Source organism: Mesocricetus auratus, unplaced genomic scaffold (genome assembly GCF_017639785.1).
Source record: "Mesocricetus auratus isolate SY011 unplaced genomic scaffold, BCM_Maur_2.0 Super-Scaffold_100011, whole genome shotgun sequence".
In the NCBI taxonomy this organism is placed as follows: domain Eukaryota; kingdom Metazoa; phylum Chordata; class Mammalia; order Rodentia; family Cricetidae; genus Mesocricetus; species Mesocricetus auratus.
Genome location: NW_024429195.1, coordinates 81,476,426 through 81,484,534, shown reverse-complemented (window position 1 = coordinate 81,484,534; position 8,109 = coordinate 81,476,426). Strand labels below are relative to the sequence as shown.

Genomic DNA, 8,109 nt, shown 5'->3' with positions numbered 1-8,109 from the left:
GTACTCCATTTCCTCTAGAGTTATTTTTTTCCTCTTTGCTCCATGTGTTTTCTTTTGCTCCAGATGGCTTTGTGAATACCTGGGCTCCCGGTTGTGTGCTTATACTCAGGAGTCACGCACGGCCGTTTGTCAATAGTGAAGAATTAAATCATTATAGCAGTTGGGTGTTCCTAGAGGAAACATTCTCTGGGCCCACCTGGCAGGTGTATTTATTACGAGACCTATTCCTACACCAGCTGCCCGGTGCCAGCAGTGAGACAGCATTGTCTATATGTGACCCTAAGCTATGTCCTTACAGTGTGCCATGGTGAGCACGCTCCCCCCACTCTAGCAAGTTCATGTTGAAATGATTGCCATTGGGACAATGTGGGCAGGACCTGGGAGAGACACTTAGGTCCTAAGGATCTGCTGTCACCAATGGGTTGATGTCTTTGTCACAAAAAAATCGATTAGTAATCACGTGGGTTCCTGGTAAGAGGGTGAGTGTGCATTCATTCTGCTTCCCTTCCTCCATGTGATAATAGAGCAAGAAGGCCTTTCCCAGGGGCTGGAACCATGCTGGTGACTTCCCAGGCTCCATAGCCATGAACTAAGTAATTTATTTGTAAATTACCCAACCTCTGGTATTCTGTTACAGCAAAAGAAAATGGACTAAGGTACTATGTCTTACTCTTACACCCTTCGATGTTGACTGACGGACAAAAGAAAATGGACTAAGGTACTATGTCTTACTCTTACACCCTTCGATGTTGACTGATGGACAAGTACTAATACTATTGCTTATTCATCTCGGTGCTCCCCAGAGTCTTAAGAAATGACTTCCCAGGGCTGGAGGGATGGCTCAGCAGTTAAGAGTGCTGACTGCTCTTCCAGAGGTCCTGAGTTCAAATCCCAGTACCCACATTGTGGCTGGCAGAGTCTATGACCATAGTCCCATGGGTTCCAATAACCTCTTCTGGTGTGCTGATGTACATGAAGACAAAACACCCATATACATAAAAGACATAAGTGAGTAAATCTTTTAGAAAAGAAAAAGAAACAGGATGACATGAATGAGTAGATGAGCCTGATCAGTAAACATTTGCTTCGAACACCCCCATCACTTCCAATAGATCCACACCTAACAGTGTCAGCCAGTCAGCTGGCTGGCCTGGACTCTGCCCCATCTCTACAGAAAGGCTGTTGTCATTGATGTATCTTCACTTTAAGACAGGAATAGTAATGACTTCCAGCATGATGAGACCAAACCACTTGGGTCTATTTGCTGTTCTAGAGACGTCCTTATTGAAATGCTACCGGTTGTGTATTAATTAATCATCTTGGCATTTGATAACCTAAAGAGCCACTTTTCTTCTGAGACCTGCAGAGAATGCCACACTCTCCCTTTCCTGCTCCTTCTCTGTTTATCCGCTGTAAATCAGAGTGTGTGGCATTGTCTCCAGTGCCAAGACGATAAAAACTTATTTATTTACTTATTTAATTTGTCAGGGCGCAGACTGATGTCAAACTCAATATGCAGAAGAATAACCTCAGCCATCTGAGCCTGCTGCCTCTACCTCCTAAGTGCTGGGAACACAGGTGTGCATCGTCTGTGGTTTATTACACACTGGGGATTGAACCTGGGGCTTCAAGTGTGATAGGTAAACACTCTACCAACTGACTGCACCCCTAGCCCAATACAAACTTTTCATAGTTCCTTAAGACTTTGGGGCAATAAAAATAGCGAAGCTCTCCCCGTTTAACTATGCATTATTTATTTGCATCATGCAAAGTATGTACCAATGGATTTTAAGAAGTGTTCTCTTCAGAGTCTTACGATTTAGTGGAGGAAAATCACATAAACATAACTAATATCAGTTTGGCAAATTCTGTGTTAGTATTAACACCTCAAAAATAGTACTTAGGGGTGAAGAGTAAGGCAGCGACTGTCGGGAGCCTGTCTGCATGTGCCGGGTCTCTAAGCCGTCCTTGGGCTTGGAGGAGAAATTCCAAATCCGGGAAGTCACCTTGGGCTCTGCTTTATCGTTTGCAGCTCAGATCTGTAAATTAACACATGGAAATCTGAAGTGACAGGCAGGTGTGAACGGGAACTCAGAGAAACAGCTGCTTTCAGGGATAATATTGAAAATACATAAAAGCTGTTAATAAATAAAAAGAAGCCCATATGTGTAGTTTTGAAACCCAAAGCACTTCATTCCTGGCTTCTTCCTACTCCCCAAGTGTAAATAGATTTTTTTTCTCCTAAAATTTAACCAGTTCTGCCCAGATTTCCAGAGATCCTTCCGGAAGCATTACGATGAAGTTTGGTTTAGTGTGAGAGATTATGATGGAATGGTTCCTATCACAACCCTAAGGACGTCTAGAACAGATGGAGCCAGGCTCACAAACACAGGGGCCCTGAGGTGAGGCGTTAGCTTCCGCCCCGAGCAGCTGCAATCAAAGCTAGTGGTCGGCTCTGGGACTCCGGCAGCTGAAGAGACAAGACAGCGCCACACCCCCTCAGTTCCCATCACCACTAAACACAAGCACAGACCCGGGCATGGCTCCTCTGGCAGACATCACTTCTACAGAGGACCCTGTTTGAGCCCGGTGTTTGGCAGACCCCGCAGAGCTCCCAGGAAAGTTCCCCATCAGCACAGAGTCATTCCACAGGGCGGAGGGTGGGCCTGTTTGAGAGCAAGCCTCAGAAGCAGGCACTGTCACGAAAGGAAACAGACAGGCCTTGGCAGTTCTGTCGGGAGCTCAGTGGGCTGAAAGGCGCTAGCTGCTGTGGGCCTTCCCGTGGGAGGGCCAGGGCTACGGGAAGTCACTGGAGACAAAGTACTGACCTGCACGGCGAGCTGGCCGGCCGGGCAGAGGATGACACACAGGGTTGCAATCAAGGAAAGATGACTCAGCTGATACTGGGAGGGTCTGAGAAGAAAGGAAACACTGAGCCATAGAACAAAATGAATTTCCATTACAGAGAATAAAGTGGAACCAGAAAGGCCATATCGTATTCCCCAGGGCTGGCCAGGTTGCCATTTAAAGGCTAGGCTGACCTTCCAGGTTGACCTTTCTTTTAGAACAAAAAGGTACTGAAATGATTCATTAGTCCTAGATCCCAGAGCAGCCGGGCCTTTCATATGGATGGACGGTAGTGGGAATTTGAACTGGAAGGAACTCTCTTGAGAAGGACATTTTCTAGAACATTCCTAGAGGTGTGGTCAGCAAGGGAATGTAAATGTTTATAAATCAGACTCTAAAACATGTAAAGCCACTATACAAATTCTCTAAAGAGTTGGGATTCTTGTGTTAACCCATACACCTGGCCTCCATAGATTCCCCAGCAGACTCTCAATAACTGCTTTTTTGAGACATAATGTCTCATGTAACCTAGGATGACCTAAAACTCACGACACAGCTGAAGATGACCTAGAACTTCTGATCCTCTTGCCCCCAGCTCGCCAGTGCTGGAATCACACTCATGCACCAAAAGGTCTAGTTTATGTGGTGCTGGAGTAGAACCCAGCACTTCATGCATGCTAGGACAACACTTTACCAACAGAGCTACATCCCAGCCTCTGATAATTGCATAAATCTGTGTGCCAGGAACAGTACTAGACCAGAAAAAGGTGGTGGCAAGAACACAGCCATGGTCTGCACGTATTGAAAGGGGGGAATACACCTGGTGATGTCCTATAGCACCTGTGACAATCCAGAACAGACCTGGTGATGTCCTATAGAACCTGTGACGACACAGAACAGACCTGGTGATGTCCTATAGAACCTGTGACGACACAGAACAGACCTGGTGATGTCCTATAGCACCTGTGACAATCCAGAACAGACCTGGTGATGTCCTATAGCACCTGTGACAATCCAGAACAGACCTGGTGATGTCCTATAGAACCTGTGACGACACAGAACAGACCTGGTGATGTCCTATAGAACCTGTGACGACACAGAACAGACCTGGTGATGTCCTATAGAACCTGTGACGACACAGAACAGACCTGGTGATGTCCTATAGAACCTGTGACGACACAGAACAGACCTGGTGATGTCCTATAGCACCTGTGACGACACAGAACAGACCTGGTGATGTCCTATAGCACCTGTGACAACACAGAACAGACCTGGTGATGTCCTATAGCACCTGTGACGACACAGAACAGACCTGGTGATGTCCTATAGCACCTGTGACGACACAGAACAGACCTGGTGATGTCCTATAGAACCTGTGACGACACAGAACAGACCTGGTGATGTCCTATAGCACCTGTGACGACACAGAACAGACCTGGTGATGTCCTATAGCACCTGTGACGACACAGAACAGACCTGGTGATGTCCTATAGCACCTGTGACGACACAGAACAGACCTGGTGATGTCCTATAGCACCTGTGACGACACAGAACAGACCTGGTGATGTCCTATAGCACCTGTGACGACACAGAACAGACCTGGTGATGTCCTATAGCACCTGTGACGACACAGAACAGACCTGGTGATGTCCTATAGCACCTGTGACAATCGAGAACAGACCTGGTGATGTCCTATAGAACCTGTGACGACACAGAACAGACCTGGTGATGTCCTATAGAACCTGTGACGACACAGAACAGACCTGGTGATGTCCTATAGAACCTGTGACGACACAGAACAGACCTGGTGATGTCCTATAGAACCTGTGACGACACAGAACAGACCTGGTGATGTCCTATAGCACCTGTGACGACACAGAACAGACCTGGTGATGTCCTATAGCACCTGTGACGACACAGAACAGACCTGGTGATGTCCTATAGCACCTGTGACGACACAGAACAGACCTGGTGATGTCCTATAGAACCTGTGACGACACAGAACAGACCTGGTGATGTCCTATAGAACCTGTGACGACACAGAACAGACCTGGTGATGTCCTATAGCACCTGTGACGACACAGAACAGACCTGGTGATGTCCTATAGCACCTGTGACGACACAGAACAGACCTGGTGATGTCCTATAGAACCTGTGACGACACAGAACAGACCTGGTGATGTCCTATAGCACCTGTGACGACACAGAACAGACCTGGTGATGTCCTATAGCACCTGTGACGACACAGAACAGACCTGGTGATGTCCTATAGCACCTGTGACGACACAGAACAGACCTGGTGATGTCCTATAGCACCTGTGACGACACAGAACAGACCTGGTGATGTCCTATAGCACCTGTGACGACACAGAACAGACCTGGTGATGTCCTATAGAACTTGTGATGACACAGAACAGACCTGGTGATGTCCTATAGAACCTGTGACGACACAGAACAGACCTGGTGATGTCCTATAGAACTTGTGATGACACAGAACAGACCTGGTGATGTCCTATAGAACTTGTGACGACACAGAACAGACCTGGTGATGTCCTATAGCACCTGTGACGACACAGAACAGACCTGGTGATGTCCTATAGAACTTGTGACGACACAGAACAGACCTGGTGATGTCCTATAGAACTTGTGATGACACAGAACAGACCTGGTGATGTCCTATAGAACCTGTGACGACACAGAACAGACCTGGTGATGTCCTATAGAACCTGTGACGACACAGAACAGACCTGGTGATGTCCTATAGAACTTGTGATGACACAGAACAGACCTGGTGATGTCCTATAGCACCTGTGACGACACAGAACAGACCTGGTGATGTCCTATAGCACCTGTGACGACACAGAACAGACCTGGTGATGTCCTATAGAACCTGTGATGACACAGAACAGACCTGGTGATGTCCTATAGAACCTGTGATGACACAGAACAGACCTGGTGATGTCCTATAGCACCTGTGACGACACAGAACAGACCTGGTGATGTCCTATAGCACCTGTGACGACACAGAACAGACCTGGTGATGTCCTATAGCACCTGTGACGACACAGAACAGACCTGGTGATGTCCTATAGAACCTGTGACGACACAGAACAGACCTGGTGATGTCCTATAGAACCTGTGACGACACAGAACAGACCTGGTGATGTCCTATAGAACCTGTGACGACACAGAACAGACCTGGTGATGTCCTATAGCACCTGTGACGACACAGAACAGACCTGGTGATGTCCTATAGCACCTGTGACGACACAGAACAGACCTGGTGATGTCCTATAGCACCTGTGACGACACAGAACAGACCTGGTGATGTCCTATAGCACCTGTGACGACACAGAACAGACCTGGTGATGTCCTATAGCACCTGTGACGACACAGAACAGACCTGGTGATGTCCTATAGAACCTGTGACGACACAGAACAGACCTGGTGATGTCCTATAGAACCTGTGACGACACAGAACAGACCTGGTGATGTCCTATAGCACCTGTGACGACACAGAACAGACCTGGTGATGTCCTATAGCACCTGTGACGACACAGAACAGACCTGGTGATGTCCTATAGCACCTGTGACGACACAGAACAGACCTGGTGATGTCCTATAGCACCTGTGACGACACAGAACAGACCTGGTGATGTCCTATAGCACCTGTGACGACACAGAACAGACCTGGTGATGTCCTATAGCACCTGTGACGACACAGAACAGACCTGGTGATGTCCTATAGAACCTGTGACGACACAGAACAGACCTGGTGATGTCCTATAGAACCTGTGACGACACAGAACAGACCTGGTGATGTCCTATAGAACCTGTGACAACACAGAACAGACCTGGTGATGTCCTATAGAACCTGTGACGACACAGAACAGACCTGGTGATGTCCTATAGAACTTGTGATGACACAGAACAGACCTGGTGATGTCCTATAGCACCTGTGACGACACAGAACAGACCTGGTGATGTCCTATAGCACCTGTGACAATCCAGAAGGGAAGCAGGCTACAGCAGTGTTTACAACTGAATTTAGATGGTCATAAAAACACAAACGCATCAGTGCAAGGGGGGCCAGGGAGAGCGAAGTTCTTAAGAACAAAATCTGGGAGCTGGAAAGGTGGTGAAACGCTTGCCACGGCGTGAGGACTGGGCTTCAAGCCCTAGAACCTAGGGCAACGCCAGCTATGGTGGCGGTAGGGCAGGGATGTGGGCTGGGGAGGCAGAGCCGAGAGGCCTGGCGCTCATCAGCCAGCTCAGCTAGCCTTCCGAAGTGATGTGCTCCCCGTTCAGAGACAGGCCCTGCCTAGAAATAAGGTGCGGAGCGATAAAGAAGACATTCGATGTTGCCCTCTGACCTCCACGTGCACGCAACACCTTTCCACTGACAAAATCTACTCATGTATGGCTTAAAGAAACACAGTCACTAGTGAAAATTTTACAGAAACTAGAAGAGGATTAAGGGGAAAATCAAGAAAGGGAAGGAGAGAAAAAGAAAAAACCCCACAGGAGTAGTATCTGATAGCCCTACAAAATGTCACGAGGTCCCACACTATAACACTGCGATTCTCCTTGATCTGTCATCAAAGCCGAGGAGTACTTTGCACACAGGAAACTCGGGTACTCAATTATCCAATGGGAAAATGCACAATTTTCCTACTAATGGAAGGAAAGATAAATTGAACCATTTTCTCGGGGCCATCACTCACGGTTGCAGCTAAAGAAAAGAAATTAAAGTGGTGAGGCCCGGAGCCAGCAATCAGCAGAGATGTGTAGTCCTGTTCCCAGGGCAACAGGAGCACGCTTAGCTTTCTGGAGACAATAAGGAAACACGGCCACGGCAGCCGTGAAACGACTCACTCCATCCTTTGTTCTGGCAACTGGATCTGAAGGACATGGACCTTTAGGGAAAACAGAAGGATTCTTGATAGTAACGCTCATGTCGGCACTCTGCAGTTTCCTAAGTGAGAGAAGTCAGTAGAAAACCATGGGTACAATTTCTACTTTAGTTTTACGTTATTAATTTTGTCTTAGTGTGCGCATACACGGAAGTGCATGGTGGAGGTCAGAAGACAGCTTTCGAGAGTCAGTTGCACGCGGGTGGGCTCTGGGGTCCAGACTTGGGTCCTCAGGCTTGGTGGTTGGCACTTTACTCTGAGCTGTCTTGCAGAGTCCCTGTCCTCATTTATTAATCTTTAACTAGAGAAGCGTCACTAAGTTGGCAGTGTCACAGGGTGAGTTACACAT

General features: G+C 47.7%; 1 long non-coding RNA gene across 1 annotated transcript; it reads right to left on the bottom strand.

Moving 5' to 3' along the window:
- Positions 1-1,519: 1,519 nt before the first annotated feature.
- On the bottom strand, positions 1,520-6,860 carry LOC121143111. The gene is made up of 3 exons (XR_005880220.1): positions 6,825-6,860; positions 2,829-2,913; positions 1,520-2,039 (listed from the first exon to the last, which is right to left on the bottom strand). It is a non-coding gene; the product is annotated as an uncharacterized LOC121143111 (long non-coding RNA).
- Positions 6,861-8,109: the final 1,249 nt, after the last annotated feature.